The sequence below is a fragment of the Paramormyrops kingsleyae genome, chromosome 1 (genome assembly GCF_048594095.1).
Source record: "Paramormyrops kingsleyae isolate MSU_618 chromosome 1, PKINGS_0.4, whole genome shotgun sequence".
Classification (NCBI taxonomy): Eukaryota; Metazoa; Chordata; class Actinopteri; order Osteoglossiformes; family Mormyridae; genus Paramormyrops; species Paramormyrops kingsleyae.
The window spans coordinates 37,029,540-37,037,761 of NC_132797.1; the positions used below are offsets into that span (position 1 = coordinate 37,029,540).

At 43.8% G+C, this 8,222-nt stretch overlaps 1 long non-coding RNA gene across 1 annotated transcript; it reads right to left on the reverse strand.

Annotated features, from left to right (window-relative positions):
* Nucleotides 1–637, reverse strand: LOC111851586 (uncharacterized). The gene is made up of 3 exons (XR_002840051.2): nucleotides 521–637; nucleotides 199–432; nucleotides 1–101 (listed from the first exon to the last, which is right to left on the reverse strand). It is a non-coding gene; the product is annotated as an uncharacterized lncRNA (long non-coding RNA).
* Between the last annotated feature and the right edge of the window lie 7,585 nt (nucleotides 638–8,222).

Consider the following 8,222-nt stretch of genomic DNA (forward strand, 5'->3'; position numbering starts at 1 on the left):
ATGTTGTCATTGGTCTTCTCATCAAGCCCATTTGTCTGGGGGTGGTAGGCAGCAGTTACACTCCTCTCAATGGACAGCTGTTTGCAGAGATTGGTGTTAATCTAAAAGGAAAATTAAGCACATTACAGTTATATTTTGTATAAAATCAAGCTGGTAAACTTCTCATAACCATTACAAAATGTATATAGAACAGCTTACTTGATTTACAAACTCCCGTCCTTGGTCTGATAGTATGCGCAGGGAACAACCATGTCTTTAAATAAGCGTACCGAGGTTTTTCGCTACTTCCACTGCAGACTTTGTCTTTTGAGGGAAGGCCTCCACCCACTTGGAAAAATAGTCGGTTGCCGTTAAAATATATTGAAAGCCAGAGGATGTTTTTGGAAGTGGACCTGTGAGGTCAATTCCAACAAGCTCCCAAACAGCAGATACCTGTCAGTAATATACAGTAATATTTGATTACCCAGAATAAATACTGCAGTGAATTAATAAAATACAGTGCATTACAACAGATGGTCACCTTTATGCAATCCAGCGTTTTAACTGCACTCAAAGGCGGCCCCACTCTTTGACACTGGTCACATTCAGACACCTTGAAAATAAGTGTCAAGTTGTATATAGAGATATGTACATTTATGCTTAATGATAGTATACACTCACCTAAAGAATTATTAGGAACACCTGTTCAATTTCTCATTAATGCAATTATCTAATCAACCAATCACATGGCAGTTGCTTCAATGCATTTAGGGGTGTGGTCCTGGTCAAGACAATCTCCTGAACTCCAAACTGAATGTCAGAATGGGAAAGAAAGGTGATTTAAGCAATTTTGAGCGTGGCATGGTTGTTGGTGCCAGACGGGCCGGTCTGAGTATTTCACAATCTGCTCAGTTACTGGGATTTTCACACACAACCATTTCTAGGGTTTACAAAGAATGGTGTGCAAAGGGAAAAACATCCAGTATGCGGCAGTCCTGTGGGCGAAAATGCCTTGTTGATGCTAGAGGTCAGAGGAGAATGGCCTGACTGATTCAAGCTGATAGAAGAGCAACTTTGACTGAAATAACCACTCGTTACAACCGAGGTATGCAGCAAAGCATTTGTGAAGCCACAACACGCACAACCTTGAGGCGGATGGGCTACAACAGCAGAAGACCCCACCGGGTACCACTCATCTCCACTACAAATAGGAAAAAGAGGCTACAATTTGCACGAGCTCACCAAAATTGGATAATTGAAGACTGGAAAAATGTTGCCTGGTCTGATGAGTCTCGATTTCTGTTGAGACATTCAGATGATCAGAATTTGGGCTAAACAGAATGAGAACATGGATCCATCATGCCTTGTTACCACTGTGCAGGCTGGTGGTGGTGGTGTAATGGTGTGTCTCCTTTGTTTTCACTTGTTTCTCATTGTGTTTAACCACTGATGATTCCCTTTTTTTGTTCTGCTTGTGTATTTGTCTGATCTGTCCTTGTGCTATTGTTGATCAGTGTTGATTTGCATGCAACATGGCTTCATATTTGTCACCATGCTCCATTGAAGAAATATTCCGTTTTTCTGAAGACTCACAAATTCTATCATGTAAAAAATCTCAAAAGGTAAGTTTACGTAAAGATAATAAGTTAATCATTTAATTAACTTTTCATTTAGCCTTTTCAACAGTTATATTGATTTTGACTTTCAAGATTGAAAATTTTGGCAGTTTTAGATGACTAATTTAATGAGCCTACTGTTGGTGCCAAAAAATGTTAGCACATTCTCAAGTCTTGTATTTTGATTCACTTTAAAATTTAATTCTGTAAAATAATATTGATACCTGTCATGACAAAGAATACTCGGGAGAGACCCAGGGCCGAGCAAGCAGGGTTTTATTGAAGCAATCAGAAGCCAGTCAGCAGTTTGGTCGTATACGCTTTATAAATCGCACTCTACCTGGGATTGTGCGCACGCGGATTTGCCGCATATTCCACCCTCTACACGCCCCCGTTCAACCACACATGGTCAATGCAAATCACCTCATGCATATTTAAGCCTCTGATGTAAACCTGAAAAACTCTTGGCATCATAGCAACCGAGCGGAAAAGTAAAAAGAGAATTTTTTCTGAAACCGAGATAGATGTGCTTGTGGGTGAAGTGGAAAGCAGAAAAAATATTTTGTTTGGTGGTCACAGTAGTGGCGTCACAAACAAAAAGGAAGGCAGTGAGTGGCAACAGGTAACGAATGCTGTGAATGAAGTGAGTGCTGCAAACAGGACGGTGCCTGAAAAAAAGTGATCAGATTTGAAAGTGATTATAAAAAAAAAAGAATTGCAGCGCATCGAAAAAGCATGTCTGACGCGTCCAAACATCGCCATCTGCAATTCAGTAGCCCGATCGCACGCTCCACAGCGGTGCACACACGAGCGTGAGCATCGTTATAGCGATTTTCCTGTGTGCTCTGGGGGTCTTGAAAGGGGGGTGAGGAGCCAGCGCTTGAGAGGGTAGCCGCTGTCACCTGCATTTCATAACAGAACAATTCAATACATGAACAATGAATAGTTATAAATTACACAATGTTTTTATCACCTTACCAAGAAGCCAGCCTGCAGTCTGCTCCCTTCACTGCTGTGTTCCAGGCCATCGTGCAATCATGTTTGTCAGGACCATATCAGCATTACAAATAACTTGCACATTTATAGAATGCGCATGTTTTCTATTCACGTAAATACATTTGTTTTCATATGGAGTCCTCATTGCAACGTGAGTGCAGTAAATTGCGCCGATTACATTTGGAAACCGGACATTGTTGCAAATTGCCTTTTGATGTTGGCTTGTTCTCCCACAGTGTAAGGCAACTTAATGTATCTACTAGTCATTTTAATAATCCCATCCAAAACGACAGGTATTATTGAGCTTACTGATGGTTGTGATATCCCAGACCTAGAATACAATTAAACACAATTAGGTTATTATTGTATTTCCTAAACAAGCTTTAGAACAAATTCACAATTTTATTGTTGATTGTAACATATACCTGTCGGCTAATTCCTGCTGGTAACAGCCATCTGAAAGGAACCCCAGGGTTGTCAGTACCTGTATTTGTACCAGGATTGTGCGGTTCCGTCGAGTTGGTCTCTCTAACATTGGACCTAGTTCAGCTCCAAAAGCACACACCTAGGTAATCTAAATCGGCTTATGAGCCAGTCATCATCATGGGCCAAAAAATCTTCATGGTCCCTGAACACCCGTTCTCTTCTAATTCTGACCTTGGCATAATCTTCTAACAATGCCAGTGCATCCATTATGTTATGTTGTGCACAAATGTGATCGCTGTATTTATGTGTTTTCAGCAATGACACTGATTGTTTCACACCGTGCCCAAATGATCGTGATAATCACAACCACCACTTATCCATTTACATTTCAACAGCTGCAGTGCATAAATTAAAAGTGTAGATTAAGTTAAGATTTGTGTCGGATTATATATTTTGCTTATATATTTATTCACTGTTATAAATATGTGACTGAATAAGTGAAATGAAATGTACGGCGTATGACTCACTAGCACTAGGAATTATTATTTATGTACTGATGCCACTCACGTTTTTGCGCACCCTCTTCAGCCGCGGTCGTATTTTTTTCTCCAAAATGTTCACACGCATGGGTCAGAGTTGACGTACATATGCGCACATTCTGCCATCAAGTTTGTTTCTATAGATCGCAATGTTTGCGTAGAAAGAGGCGTACGCATCTTTTAGGTCCCATTTTGTGCGTACACAACGGTTATAAATGAGACCCCAGGTCTTTAAAGGTCCGGTGCCAAGTGCAGTACCTTCTTCTAACAAGCTGGTGTGTTGATTCACGAGGGGGGCTGTGACAGAACTCCCCCCCCGCCCTCCCCCGCCCCAACAGCCGCCAAGGAACTGAGGAAAGTAGGCCGGGGAGCAGGCATGTTGGTGTGGTCAGAGTCGAAGTCAGCAATCTGCACAGGGTTAAGGGCACGTCTGCTGCTTGCAACCAGGCCTGTTCCTTTGGACCATAACCCTCCCAGCTCACTAGGTACCTACTGCAGCTTCCCCTGCCTCACTGTCACCAAGCAGCACGGGCGGAGGCAGACCCTTGCTGAGGATGGGCTACGCTGTACCAGACGGGCTTCAGGAGATACATGTGGAACAATGGTGAGATCTGGTACATGCAGGGAAGTTATGGGTCCCACCTGGCTCAGAATGTGGAGTGAAGCAATGTATCTGGGTCCCATGGCAGGCATGAGACAGGAATCGGGGGTATACAGGAACGGACCGGAACAGCAGGTGGATTGGGTCAGGGCTGGACAAGAGACTAACAGTAAATGCTCAGTAAGTCACCACATGGATCAACATTACCCAGGTTTTTAAAGGGCCAGTGATAGGTGCGGCAACTTCTCCTAATGAGCCGGTATGTTCACGTCGGGGTGTATGTAACAATACCTATGTGTGCATGTAATTTAAGTGAAAGTTTAAAAAAAAAAATGCGGTTTAACCCATATGTTACCATAGGGGAAAAACTTAAGGGATTTATTTGAAGAACAAAACAGAACGAACAGAAACAAAAGAACTGCTTGGGGTCAGAACACGAGGTACTGGGAAACTAGCCATGTGACACACTCTTACAAAGGCAAATGCTGCCAGCCGCTGGGGAAAGGAGCAACACTGACTGGCAAAGAGATCACCACAGGCAAGTGAGTGAAGACAATGACTGAACTGGGGAGCATAAGACAAGCGGGTACTTTATACAATGACTGACGATGACATTCGCTGGGGAGGAGATGGGACGGCCAGACAGACACGATAGGCAGAAAATAACAGGCACTGTATATCATATCAAAAAGCATAATGGATACTGATACTGATTAATACCTGAATACCTACCAAATGTAGAAAGATAAGGATTAAATTAGAGCATCACTGGTCTGGGTGTATCACCATGTATTGTTACCAAGACAAGTCCAAAAGACAAAATGTGCTATTGCTAAATGAAAGGTGAAACAAGTAAAGCTGCAGAATCCTCACAAATGGTAACGCATATAACATTTCACCATTGAAATATGTGGGATCGATGTTCCTGTTATCGACAGTCTGTGCTTTTCTTATGCAGAGGCTGGGGAGGAGCTAACAAAGAACTAATCTGTTAATTCTGGAATAACAAAGGGTTTCTGGAAACACACTTAGACCTCGCTCACGCCGTTTGTTATCTTGTTCGTTATTTGCTAAGAATGATCGCTTTCTGGAAAGCCACCCCGGAATGGAACGTCACCTCACCTTTAAAAGGCAGCGGTGCATAATCTACTGCGGATTGCTATTTCGTGCGTTTGCCTGAAAAACCAAATCGCTTTTCGGCCAAGGAAACGGACGTGCTTGTGCGGAAAGTGAAAATAATGCGCATATCATCTTTGGGAGCAGCACTGTTCTACCAAAGATTTTCGAGGTGAAGCAGGCATGGGATGAGGTAGCAGTGAGTTTGTTCTCGTTTTCAGGCATCAACAGATCATCCACGCAGTCCGAAAGTGGCATAATGATGTAATTATGCTTGTGTGTGGTTTTTTTTTTTATTAAAATTTTGGGCCTGCAATTTGTGAAATATAAATAAAATCTTTTATAATGTTTGAATAAAAGGCAATAGGGCTGTTATTTTTCTACATCTCATAATTTAGATCCCTTACCAGGCGACAGACAATTCAGCTCTTCTGCCAGCTGATCCCTCCTTGCCCATGCTGCTGGTGGCCAACACTCCTTGTTGGCATTGGCACATACAGTTCAGCATCATGTCTTCTAAAGTCCTCTAATGTGTCCTCATTTATGTCCAACAGGCATTCATCACATATGGCAATGTTACACAACATGCAACAAAGAATACCACGGCCTTCTGAGGGCTGCACCTAACTTATCTAAATTTCTGATAATGAACTCGAAATATTTTTTTAATCATACAGTTTGTTCTTTACTTTTATTGTTTTTCTTCTGGTTTCATTACACAGTATGACTACATGAAAAGATCAGATGTGCTCTATAATAAAACATATATTAATTAAATCAAATAAAATGAAATAAATAAAAATATAAACCCATTAGTGCACCTTGAGGTTGTAACCTGTGTGTGAAACAAGGCACAAAATCATTTGCTATTTTAACGGTGTGCACACGGTGTGAAATTGAGCAATGTGAGGGAACGAACCTAGCAAAACCACATTGCATTACCCTTAGCGCAGGTGAAAAATAGAGCTCTGTGAGTTGGATTACCTGTGCCAGTCACTAAGCTAGTTAACCAAACATGCTGGCTTTGAAATTCTGAGTTGAATTAGTTAGACATACTGACATCATTTAGTCCTTGAGCTGAGGTGAGCAAACAGACTGTCTTGCTGTGCATCCCCTGAGTGCTATCACCCATATATACTGCTTCTTGGTAGTCCCTGAGCTAGACAGACCAAACAAGCAGATTAAAAGGCTGCAGCTGCACCACAGTCTCTGTACCGAGATTCAAGTAAACTTTTATTGTGATCGGGAATCTCACTTACTGTAATTGAATGAAGGCAGATCCCATACAGCATTACTGCCAGGATAAGCGGAGTTAGTTGACTGTAGGCGTAGAAGTAATCAGGACAATCCTAAACTAACCAGCTAGAATATTCTAACCCAAGCCCTAAAATACAAAAATTGGATTCAGTAAATCAGTTTTGCCTAAAAGGGCAAGTAACCTTTTAGGGGCGCTTCGAACGACCTACGTGCATTAAGAGCATTCAGCTGCCCAATTGCATTCCTTCATTGGACCAGTGGGCGGCTCCCTACAGCCTGGAAGAGAACTCTTGGGTCTCCCCTGCTGACATCCTTGATACATCCTTGGTGGAAACCTTCCACCGTGACCACCCTTCCAAGCCAGACCCTTGTGCACAGGGCCATCCTTAGAGCTTTGAACGACTTCCAGGAGGCAGCTGACAGGGGCAGGAGGGTTGCCATACCCTGCATGCGCTCGCAGGCTAACAAGCAGGATTATTTATTGTGATCACCTGTGTTGTGCCCTTTTTGTAACCTGCATGCTGCAGGTCACCGCCCGACAATGCCAACAGGACCACATCATCTGCAAAGAACAAAGACGTGACCCTGAGGTCACTGATCTGGAGCCCCTCCACACCTTGGGTACACCAATAACTTCTGTCCATATTTGTTAAAATCGGTGACTAAGGCAGCCCTTGCAGAGTCCAACACTCACCAGGAACTGGTCTGACTTACTACTTGCGATGCAAACCAAACTTTTGCTCCGTAGCCTGTACCCCATACTCCTGAAGCATCCCCCACAGGATGCTGTGAGGGACATGATCGTATGCCTTTTTCAAGTCCGCAAACCACATGGAAATGGTTGGCCAAACTCCCATGAACCCCTCCAGTATTCTTGTGAGGGTGAAGAGTACAGTGTGCTATTACCAGGACGGAATCCACATTGTTCCTCCTGGATCCATGGTTCAACCAAAGGGCGGACCCTCCTCTCCAGTACTGTTGAATAGACCTTCCCAAGGACACGGAGGAACGTGATTCCCCCGAAGTTGGAACACATTCTCCTGTCACCTTTCTTAATGCTCGAATATGGTATTTGTTATGGACAAACTGTGGTTAGCACACTTGGGTTCCTCCCAATCACACCCTTCCAGGTTCCACTGTCGCTACCCGTGTGAGAGTTAAAGTCCCCTAGCAGAACAATGGAATTCTCAGAGCGGGAGCGTTCTAGCACCCCATTTATGGTCTCCAAGAAGTCTAGATACTATGAACTACAGTCGAAGGAAGGTGACCCTCTCATTCACTGGTGTAAAAGCCAACATACTTGTACCTACCAGGGGGTCTAAAGTAGATCCACACCTGCCTGGTGCCTCTCACCATGGGCAACTCCAAAGTGGGATAGAGTCCTGCCCCTCTCTAAGAGTTTGGTTGCAGAGCCAAGCCGTGTGTGAAGGTGAGCTATTTCTTGATGGTATCTCTCCTGTACCAGCTCAGGCTACTTTCCCACCACACTTGGTTGCCGACGATGGGTTTGCCAAGGCCCCTGCCTTCGACTGCCACCTGATCTACACTGCATCCAATCCCCACAGCCCCTCCTGCAGGTGGTGGGCCCACAGGAGGGTGGACTCATGTAACCCTTTCTGGTTATGTCTGGCTGGGCCCTATGGGTTGGGGTCTGGCCACCAAGTGCTGGCCCACAAGCTCCCTTCCCAGGCC